A 12,004-nucleotide genomic window follows, 5' to 3' on the forward strand; every position below is an offset into this window, starting at 1 on the left:
GCCAGGGGACTCCAAGGGAAGAGGCCACTGGCTGCTAACCGGCCGGACTCTCTGAGGAGCAGGAGTCCTAGTTGCAACTGACACTTGGTGGAATTGTGTCACTGCTAGTACAGATAGACTGAGCAATCAAGGGGTGAGTGACAGCCTGGAAGGTCGGGCAGGCCAGGTCGGCAACACACGAGCAGATAAGGTACAGAGACAGAAGGCTGATTCGGTAACCAGGTACAGGCAGGGTCTGGCAACAGGTAGGCAGATATGCAGAGGTACCGAATCAGAAAGCAATAGAGAGGTCGACAGAGCAAATAGTCATAACAGAAATAGAGCAGAGTCCTAGTCTGAGGTGTGAGGTCCGTGGTCTCGACGCCCAGGAACTAGTCTAAAGTATAACACAGCAATGACACAGTAATCCTAAGCTTGGGTGTGAGGTCCTTGGTCCCAACACCCCGGAACTGGTCTAAAGTATAACACAAGCGTAATCTGGCTAAGTGTGAATTCCCAGGTCCACCTGGTTCTAACACACTGTGGGATCTGACTGAGGTCTGAGTGCTCACACGTAAGTATTCGCAGCGGCAGACAACCTGAGACTGACCAGCGAGATCTATATATAGTGCAGCGCTCCTCAGCGCCGCCCAGCACCACTCAGCTAAACAACAGCTGCGCTGGGATCAGCTGATCGACCTGATCAGCTGATCCCTCTCCTACTGGCATAAAGGTCCTGCCTCCCAGCGCACGCGCGCAGCTCTCCATTTGTGTGCACTAGAAGGCTCAGACAAACCAGACGCACGCTGCTGTGCGGAAACCGCCGGTCTGGACGTGGAGACAGGCGCCCCGCTGCCAGACCGCGCGGCGGCATCTCCGCAATCCATTACAATTATCCCCATTTATTCATTAGAAACATCATATGTTGGGATAACCAGGACAAATAGGCAAATAAAATGTGAGGGTATTATCTATGGTAGCATTGTCTATTTTAAAACTGTAGTGGATGGAAATGGATAAATTGTGTATTTCTTCCTTGTTTTTCCCTTTAAAATGCATAGGAAATAAAAATAAATACAAAAAAAAAATCACCTGGAAATAAGGCTAATTTGTCCTGAAAAAAAAAAGAGATATACAGTAGATTATTTAGGTGTGATTAGTAGTGATAAAGTTATTGACGAGGAGCACTGAAATGTGAAAATTGCTTGGAGGACATAAGGGTGGGAACAAAGACCCCAAGGGCTGAAGTGACTAAAATTCTTAGTTGTTTGAAAATTGGAATAGAGAAACAACATTAATTAAGATAACATTACTAAATGTTTAACGTGAATGGGAACCGCATTTTTTTTAAAATGAAGCAAATACTTACCTAAGGAGAGGGAAGGCTCTGGGTCATATAGAGCCTTCCGTCTCCTCTCTCGGTGCTCTCTATCCTGTGCTGGCTCCCCCCAGTTTCAATCCCCCGCAGAAAGGGTATTTGGAAGTCTTCGGGAGCCGTGTCCTCCTGAAGACGTGCGGCTCCATACTGCACAGGTGTGAGCGTGCAAGAGAGCGTGCTTGTGCAGGCGCAGTACAGGGCCGCCCTTCTTCAGGAGCACTCGGGCTCCCTGAAGACTTCTGAAGCCTCCTTCAGCCGGATAAAGCAGTATTTGACTAATTTAGTCAAATACTGCTACTGGGCGAGCCAGCACTGGAACGAGGGGACCAGGAGAGGAGCGGGAAGGCTCTATAGGAAATTAACAAAAAGGAAAAAACGGGATATCTGAAACCATGTATATGGTGCCCGTCTCACCCGTGGATAATCTTGAGAGCAAAAAAGTGGATTTGGGGAGCACTAAAGCAATATAATTCGAATTGGCTTTATTAAAGACTCAGTAGCAAAAAAGAACATACATATATAACACATATAAAACCCCCCATTAAAAATTGACAGAAGCACCTGTTTAAATGGCCATATTAGTCCTAATTGGAGTGCAGTCCTTTTGTTAAGAACCAATTTGTGTACACATTAATCTTCAGGCCCATATATAGGTATGCTTCAGTTGTAACAACCAGGAATCCAGTGCGCAGTAATCACCTCTGTCACCCCGTTTGCAAAATATAGCAAGCCTCTATGACACATGCATATACGCATCCATTACAGGCCCTCTTGGGTCTAACCTCAATCCTAATGCTGGCTTAATCAAGTGTAACTCACGTAACCTCAAGTGAACCTTCTGCTGGAAAGCATCGTGGTGGGGTACCCTGGAGTTGGGTTTCTCAACCGCCACTGGCGTTTGTATGATGTCCGCTCGGATCACTTTGGTTATCGGCTATAAGGTAGAGCTCATCGGGTTCCGTATCTGTATATGACTGGTCGGTAGGAGAGGAAGGATGCGGAGGCACGGGGGACGCTGTAAGGCAGCTTCCTGGATCGGCGTCACACAGCACGTGACGCGTTTCGTCACTCTGGACTTCCTCAGACGTACTGCGCATGTGCGGAGCTTTCTTTTATAGCCACGCTGGGACGCATAGAGATACGCTTATACGCATGTCTTTACTTGAATGACATCTTATGGGCAAACTTGGAACTGCAGCTCAAGGGATCAAAAGTTCAATATAGACTATAAGAATGATTTTATATTCAAATCCTTGTTCAGGCCGTTTGGATATAGGCTTCCACATTGGTAGATCCACATGGATTCTTTTCTAAGCAGTTGTTTGTCAAAATCTCCTCTTCTAGGACTTATATTTAATTTGTAAATACCTTTTACTTTAAAGTTTGAAACATCAGAATGATGTACCGTTCTAAAGTGCATTGCCAAGGGATTCAATTTTTTCTTATCAATAGTGGTGCTTCTAATATTCGACAGATGTTCACCGATTCTTGCATTCAGTGGTCTATATGTCTTTCCAATATAGCTTAGATTACAAGGGCAGCTTATTTTATATATTACTTTTGAAGTTGTACAAGAAATAAAATCATTTATATAAAAAGACTTAGTGCCATCATAATTGGAAAAAGTATCTCCGGTTTCGACATGTCTACACATAGTGCAGTCACCACATTTGTACATGCCATTTCTCGCCACTTTTTTCTTCTTTGCTGTTACACTCCAGCCATATTCGCTTTTCACCAACAAGTCGTTAAGGTTTACACCTCTTTTTGCCGCTATGTGCGGGTAATCTCCCACAATTTTAGATATAATTGGGTCACGTTGAAGTAAGTGCCAATGATTTTGGAGAATCCCCCTTATTTCGTTATAATGAGCCCCATAGGTAGTCACCACACGACAAATTGGGTCCTGTTGATTGGCTGGAGTGTTGGTTTTATTGGTGGCTCCCCTTTTGAAAATTAATTCTCTTCTATCTCTGGTCAGTGCCTTTTGATATGCGGTATCAATAATTTTGTTGGGGTACCCTCTTGCCCTCAGTCTGCTCTTTAAATCACCTGCTTCTTTGATGAAGTCATCTAATCTGTTGCAGTTCCTTCTTAAACGAAGGAACTGACCTGTGGGCACCGCCCATTTCTGTGAAGGTAGGTGAGAGCTACTGGCGGACAAAAGGGTATTCCCTGCTGATGGTTTTCTGAAAGAATTTGTAATCAGGGTGTTATTATTCTTACTGATCGTTAAGTCCAGGAAGGAGATTGACGTAGAGCTGCTTGTATAGGTAAGATATATATTTTTGTCATTTTTATTTAGGTCGTCCACAAACATTTCAAGTTCCCAGTCTGATCCCTTCCATATCATGAACACATCGTCCACATATCTGATCCAGAGGGCGACGTGCTCGTCGTACCCACGCATGCCCCTCACCACCTCCTGCTCCCAATATCCTAGGTGGAGGCAGGCGTAGGCCGGTGAGCACGCCGCCCCCATGGTTACTCCTCTTTTCTGTCTATAGGTTGATCCGTTAAATTCAAAGTAGTTGTTATTTAGAATTAGTCTCATTAAGTCCAGAACAAAGTCAGCATGTCCTTCATACTCACCGGCCTACGCCTGCCTCCTAAATAAAAATGACAAAAATATATATCTTACCTATACAAGCAGCTCTACGTCAATCTCCTTCCTGGACTTAACGATCAGTAAGAATAATAACACCCTGATTACAAATTCTTTCAGAAAACCATCAGCAGGGAATACCCTTTTGTCCGCCAGTAGCTCTCACCTACCTTCACAGAAATGGGCGGTGCCCACAGGTCAGTTCCTTCGTTTAAGAAGGAACTGCAACAGATTAGATGACTTCATCAAAGAAGCAGGTGATTTAAAGAGCAGACTGAGGGCAAGAGGGTACCCCAACAAAATTATTGATACCGCATATCAAAAGGCACTGACCAGAGATAGAAGAGAATTAATTTTCAAAAGGGGAGCCACCAATAAAACCAACACTCCAGCCAATCAACAGGACCCAATTTGTCGTGTGGTGACTACCTATGGGGCTCATTATAACGAAATAAGGGGGATTCTCCAAAATCATTGGCACTTACTTCAACGTGACCCAATTATATCTAAAATTGTGGGAGATTACCCGCACATAGCGGCAAAAAGAGGTGTAAACCTTAACGACTTGTTGGTGAAAAGCGAATATGGCTGGAGTGTAACAGCAAAGAAGAAAAAAGTGGCGAGAAATGGCATGTACAAATGTGGTGACTGCACTATGTGTAGACATGTCGAAACCGGAGATACTTTTTCCAATTATGATGGCACTAAGTCTTTTTATATAAATGATTTTATTTCTTGTACAACTTCAAAAGTAATATATAAAATAAGCTGCCCTTATAATCTAAGCTATATTGGAAAGACATATAGACCACTGAATGCAAGAATCGGTGAACATCTGTCGAATATTAGAAGCACCACTATTGATAAGAAAAAATTGAATCCCTTGGCAATGCACTTTAGAACGGTACATCATTCTGATGTTTCAAACTTTAAAGTAAAAGGTATTTACAAATTAAATATAAGTCCTAGAAGAGGAGATTTTGACAAACAACTGCTTAGAAAAGAATCCATGTGGATCTACCAATGTGGAAGCCTATATCCAAACGGCCTGAACAAGGATTTGAATATAAAATCATTCTTATAGTCTATATTGAACTTTTGATCCCTTGAGCTGCAGTTCCAAGTTTGCCCATAAGATGTCATTCAAGTAAAGACATGCGTATAAGCGTATCTCTATGCGTCCCAGCGTGGCTATAAAAGAAAGCTCCGCACATGCGCAGTACGTCTGAGGAAGTCCAGAGTGACGAAACGCGTCACGTGCTGTGTGACGCCGATCCAGGAAGCTGCCTTACAGCGTCCCCCGTGCCTCCGCATCCTTCCTCTCCTACCGACCAGTCATATACAGATACGGAACCCGATGAGCTCTACCTTATAGCCGATAACCAAAGTGATCCGAGCGGACATCATACAAACGCCAGTGGCGGTTGAGAAACCCAACTCCAGGGTACCCCACCACGATGCTTTCCAGCAGAAGGTTCACTTGAGGTTACGTGAGTTACACTTGATTAAGCCAGCATTAGGATTGAGGTTAGACCCAAGAGGGCCTGTAATGGATGCGTATATGCATGTGTCATAGAGGCTTGCTATATTTTGCAAACGGGGGTGACAGAGGTGATTACTGCGCACTGGATTCCTGGTTGTTACAACTGAAGCATACCTATATATGGGCCTGAAGATTAATGTGTACACAAATTGGTTCTTAACAAAAGGAGTGCACTCCAATTAGGACTAATATGGCCATTTAAACAGGTGCTTCTGTCAATTTTTAATGGGGGGTTTTATATGTGTTATATATGTATGTTCTTTTTTGCTACTGAGTCTTTAATAAAGCCAATTCGAATTATATTGCTTTAGTGCTCCCCAAATCCACCTTTAAGGCTCTATAGGACCCAGAGCCTTCCCTCTCCTTGGGTAAGTACCTGTCTCATTTTTATAAATGTGGTTCCCATTCACTTTAAGGCAATTTTGTAAGAGGATTATACTGTTTTGCTATGTTATGCTGATAGAGACTTTGACCACTAGAGGGCAGAAAAGACCTGCTATATAAAACACTAATGCAGTTTCTCAGCGCTAGTCATTCAACACACAAATTACCCAGTTTAGTGCTGTGCATTTTAGGTGGTAAAAACTTGTTGACATTACAGGTCGGAAGCCAGAGTGTTAGGGTGTACAGTTAGTTACATATGAAGTCTTAAAGTAGCATGAAGAGAGTGTGAACATCTAAAGTTATATGAGCTCATTGAGGGCCATAATTAAACTTCGGTAAAGTTGCCGTGCAGGTGGAGCGCACACCAATTTTACTGTTACACTGACCATGTAGTGCGCATTGTACACTTAAGTACAGCAGCCTGGGTGGAAGCAGGAAAAAAGGGCGCATATGGTTAATGGATAAAAAGGGCGCACCATAGGCTGCAAATGCAATGCGAAATGTCGGCTATTAGGCGCCACCGAAGAAATTAGGGTGCCCGACAAATAGCGATTGCAGGGATCATGATAACAAAACTTTTTGTTTACAGAAAAAGGTTTATGACAAATATCGTTTACAAATTCCTTTTAACTTTCGATTTAACTTATTTTATTCTTTTTAAATTTCGCTTTCAGGGGTGTAATAAGTACATATTCATTTACACATATTTTATCGTTTTAAAATTCGTTTTCATATGTATAATGCTTAAATATCATTTTCAAGCTTGCTGTATTGCAAATATATCGCTTTTGGTATTAACCTTGTTTTCAGAATTATAATGCGTAAATTATAGTTTTCAGATTTATTATCTTACTAATATATCGCTTTTAATATCACCATTATTTTAAGATTTTTAATGTGTACATGATTGTAAGACTATTCATTCTATTATAAATATATAACTTTTTGTATTTATAATATTTTTTAATGCGTACGTGATTGTAAGGCTATTTATTCTATTACATATATATAACTTTTACTATTCATAATATTTTTAATGTGTGTGTGTGTGACTGTAAGGCTATTTATTCTATTAAAATATATACATTATTCTAAATAAATTACATTTTGCTGAGTTTAACCATTTCAGCTGCACAGACGTGAGTCTCACGTCGGCGGCAGGGACGAAAGACTCACGTCCATGCAGTTTTTGGGCTGCATTCATGGTGGTCCCGGAGACAGGGGATTGGTGACAGGGGACAGATGACCCCTGAGCCAATCCGTGCTTGTACAGCGAGAATGATCACTGTTTTTGTTTAAAAACAGTGATCATTATCAGATTTAGTAGCGATCGTGCCGCCTCACTCACTCCTGCTTACTCGCTCCCGACGCTGATCGCTAGATTAATGAATCGGAACTTTGTTCCCATTCTTTCATTTCCCTTCAGGTCCCCGTGATTGCTGGCATCAATAGGATGCGTGCATCAATTCCAAAGTAGAGCATTACTTCCTATTTGCATACTTATAGCACACTAAGAAAATAATGACATCTTGTGACCAAATAGTAAAATTACACCTACATACATTAGGGACTGAATTTTTTTTTAATATGTATGTCAAGAGGGTATATTACTGTTAAATTATGGGCTTGTAAATGGTGATGGGTGTAAAACTGAAAAAATGCACCTTTATTTCCAAATAAAATATTGTCAGTGTATTAGGGATAAAGTATAACAGGGACAATAACCAGGACAAATAAATAAAATGTGTGGCTTTTATCCACAGTAGAACGTTTTATTTTAAACTATATTGGCCGAAAAACTGAGAAATAATGATTTTTTCCAATTTTTTTTATTTTTGTTACCATTAAAATGTTTTTAGATTAATATAATAATTAGCAAAATTTACCTCCCAAAGAAAGCCTAATTGGTGGCGAAAAAAACAAGGTATAGATAATTTTGTTGTAATAAGTAGTGATAAGTTATTGGGTAATTAATGGGAGAAGCGCTGAAATATGAAAATTCCTCTCATCCATAAGGTGAAACAACCCACTAGCTGAAATGGTTAAAAAACATTTTTCTATTGAATTTTTAAAATCGATTTAACATACATAGCAAATTTGGTGATGCTAGTATGTGCGGAGGATTTCATATTAACCGCTTTGCACGATCAGTTTGTTCAAAATTATGCGTAACTACTAAAATTAGGAGTGGATTATGCAAAATCAATTGAATTTCCAAATTGTATGGCTAGAATTGCTAAATGATTAGCAGATTACGGTTATCACTAATCAAAATGAGTTTAAGCTACAGTAGCAATGAAAAGTATGTGAACCCTTTGGAATTATATGGATTTCTGCACAAATTGGTCATAAAATGTTATCTGATCTTCATCTCAGTCACAACAATAGCCAATCACAGTCTGCTTAAAGCCTCATCTACACGGGTAGATGAGGCGGCGATGTGGCTTATCAATCGAGTCGCTGATGCGGCTCGATTGATAAGATCCGACAGGACGGATCTTGCTACCGCCGATTCCCTGCTCGTTCCCCGTGAGGGGACAACAGGGAATTGAGCGGAAGATAAGTGGCGCGGCGAGGAGACGAGCGGGTATCGAATCCGGCAGGCGAGCGGGGACGCGGAAGAGGCGATCCGGCGGCTAATCGAGCCGCCGGATCGCCGCCTCATCTACGCGTGTAGATGACGCTTAAAGGTTCACTTAAGTCACACCAAAAAAATGAGTTTTACTCACCTGGGGCTTCCATCAGCCCCCTGCAGCTGTCCGGTGCCCACGCAGTCTCGCTTGTTGCAATAGCAGTATAGAGGGCGCTATTGTGGCCAGGAATGCGAAGAATCACTCACGTTCCCAGCCTGTCGACGCCTGTCGCCGAAACCGGAAGTAGCCGCCGGCGGGGACAGGAGGATCGGAGCGAGGCTACAAGGGCACTGGACAGCTGCAGGGGGCTGGTGGAAGCCCCAGGTGAGTAAAACTCATTTTTTTGCTTGACTTAAGTGTCCCTTTAAACTAATACCACACAAATAATTAAATGTTTCCATGTTTTTTATTGAACTCAACATGTAAACATTCTCAGTGCAGGTGGAAAAGGTATGCGCTACTGGCGCAAACATTAGGCACAGTGAGGCATACAGGCAATAAAAAGTATGCTTTCCTGTACCTGGTAACGTGTGCGTTTAGAGTAATGCAGCATTGCGTTACCACCAGAACGCAACAAGTAAACATGCAATGCTAACATCGCACTGTGAACGCCGCATAGATTTTTTATTGCAGTGCTATAAGCTACATTATAAAATTTTATAAAGCAGCTCCGCAACGTCTCACTGTGAACCTAAAGGAAATAAATATGCCCTCCTTCAAATCCCTCTCAGTTCAGGTCTCCTTTAAAGAGACTCTGTAACATTCAAAAGATCCCCTGGGGGGTACTCACCTCGGGGGGGGAAGCCTCCGGATCCTAATGAGGCTTCCCACGCCGTCCTCTGTCCCACGGGGGTCTCTCCGCAGCCCTCCGAACAGCCGGCGACTGTGCCGACTGTCATTTCAATATTTACCTTTGCTGGCTCCAGCGGGGGCGCTGTGGCGGCTTTCCATTCCGAACTACACGGAAATACCCGATCTCATTCGGGTCCGCTCTACTGCGCAGGCGCAGGAAACTTGCGCCTGCCGCAGTAGAGCGGACCCGACGGCGATCGGGTATTTCCGTGTAGTTCAGAGCCGACAGCCGTCAGAGCGCCTGCGCAGGAGCCAGAAGGTAAATATTGACGTCACCGCTGCCCGGACTCCACGGAGGGCTGCAGCGAGACCCCTGACGGATGGAGGACGGCGTGGGAAGCCTCATTAGGATCCGGAGGCTTCCCCCACCCGAGGTGAGTACCCCCCAGGGGATCTTTTTATGTTACAGTTCCTCTTTAAAGGGAGTCTGAAGTGTAATTAAAGATAAAAAACAAACAAAAAAAACAACTCACCTTAGGAGAGGGAAGGCCCTGTGTTCCAGTGCTGGATCTCCCATCAGGAGTCTTCAACTGCAACCGATGGGTTGGAGACTGCTCTCTCTGCCGCTAATGGAGGCTACGGCAATCTTTGGGAGCTCGAGGGCTCCCGAAGATGCGCCACTCTGTACTGCACATGCGCGAGCACACATTCCCTGCATTGTAATGCTACACATTACAATGCAATACTAACGTCGCACTGTGAATGTTGCATAGAGTTTTCATTGCAGTGTGGTAAGCTGCGTTGTAAGACTTTATAAGGCAGCTACGCAACGTCCCTCTGTGAACTGAGCCTTACTGTATTTTGCATTGTATGAAAAAAACTGAAGGCTCCAGCCTTTGATAGATGTCGCCTTCGGGGATCGGACTTGAGCCTCTTGGGCGAAATTGCTGGGCTGCTTATATACGAAGTTAACTGTTTAGCTGATGACCTGCTGCTTTGCTATGCGGGACAACAAAGAGAAGCATGCATGACATCATGCGGCGGGCGGGGGAGCAGTGTGCACAAAGGAATCGGTAGTCGCTGGGTGTGAATTGACCAGCCAGGCAGATCACTCATGGGTTGGGGGTCAGGACCTCTTACACACGCCTGATTATTGGCTGAGGTGGTAGTTATTGACCACCTCAGTCGACTTTAAAGTACTCCTTACCCTCTTCCGCCCTCCCTTAAACTTTTAATATTGTTTTATTGCTGGTGCTGCAACTGCCCCCTTTTACCCCATTCTGCTCATTCAAATTCTTCGACTGAGGCAGAACTACGGATATTATCGGGGAGGAAGTGACAGTTCTTCCTCCCCGCTGTGCTCACATAACTCCGCCCCCTCCACCTGCCACTTTAGTTCCCTATGTGTTTCACTGCACACAGCGCGCAGGGGAGCTGCGCTGTGTGAGGACTTGTGATAATTGAGGTCGGATATTCTTCCGACATCAATTAATATGAGCCCACACAGCGCAGCTCCCCTGCGCGCTGTGTGCAGTGAAACACACAGGGAACTAAAGCGGCAGGTGGAGGGGGCGGAGTTATGTGCCCACAGTGGGGAGGAAGAACTTCATCCCCGATCATAATGATCATATATGCTGTTAGAACGGGCCACTGGGGGGCGCTGGAGGGGGAAGGATGATGCTGTGTTCTGTGAAAAAGTCACACAGCACCAGTAATAAAATAATTGAAATGTATATCCAGACCAGGTCAGGTGTACTTGTGTGTGTACAACCTCCTTGAAGCGGAAAGTGAATTTGTAATGACTTTTTAACATTGTGTGGACAACTAGAAAGGCAGATAAGTCCCTGCATGATCTATGCATTCATTCCACTGACTGAATGGCAGCAATACTTGTGAGAATGGGTCATTGTACGTTCTCTTACATGAACATAACATTGCACAATCTCCAGTGAGGCCTTTCACTTCTGCTCTTCAGATTTGCCATTGTGAGGGAAGATAAATGAACTTTCACACTGGAAGTGTACGAACAAATATACATATTTCCACTCCGACTTACAAAAGACTTAACAGGGAAAATATTGACTTATAGGGGTCAGAAGTTAAACAAGGCTTACTTTATCTCTCTGCACTACCTGACACTCTGCTAAGCACCATGGAAGACCACAAGTATATAGATATACTGTATATACAGCATATCTGGTACACAGTTTCAATTTATCATTGGCCATCACTGCCACCCCCACGTAGTAGAAGGGTCAACAGATATTCAATACGAGCAGATTGTGTTGGTAAGTGCTTATACTACATGGAGGTGGTAAAATTGGTCAGTGATTGGCCAATCATTATTGAACGTGTGTACAAGGCTTTAGAACAATCTACACAGGCACATATCAGCCCGCCCCCTCCAATCCTCCAATGACCTGCGCCTAGTCGCACCATGCATATTTCAGTCCCATGCATGATTGCAGGACTTCACTAGGGCTGCCCCCACTCTCTGGAACTCGTTCCCACCAGCCATTAGACTTGCCCCCATCTTTAAGACCTTCAAACAAACTCTCAAGACTCACCTTTTCATGCTCGCATACCCCCTACACCAGCAACATAATATGTTCTGTTAGACACCCTCTCAACAGATGCACCTATTGTCTCCACCCCCACCCTTTTGTTTGTAAGCCTCTGGCAGGGCCCTC

The sequence above is a fragment of the Hyperolius riggenbachi genome, chromosome 3 (genome assembly GCF_040937935.1).
Source record: "Hyperolius riggenbachi isolate aHypRig1 chromosome 3, aHypRig1.pri, whole genome shotgun sequence".
NCBI lineage: Eukaryota > Metazoa > Chordata > Amphibia > Anura > Hyperoliidae > Hyperolius > Hyperolius riggenbachi.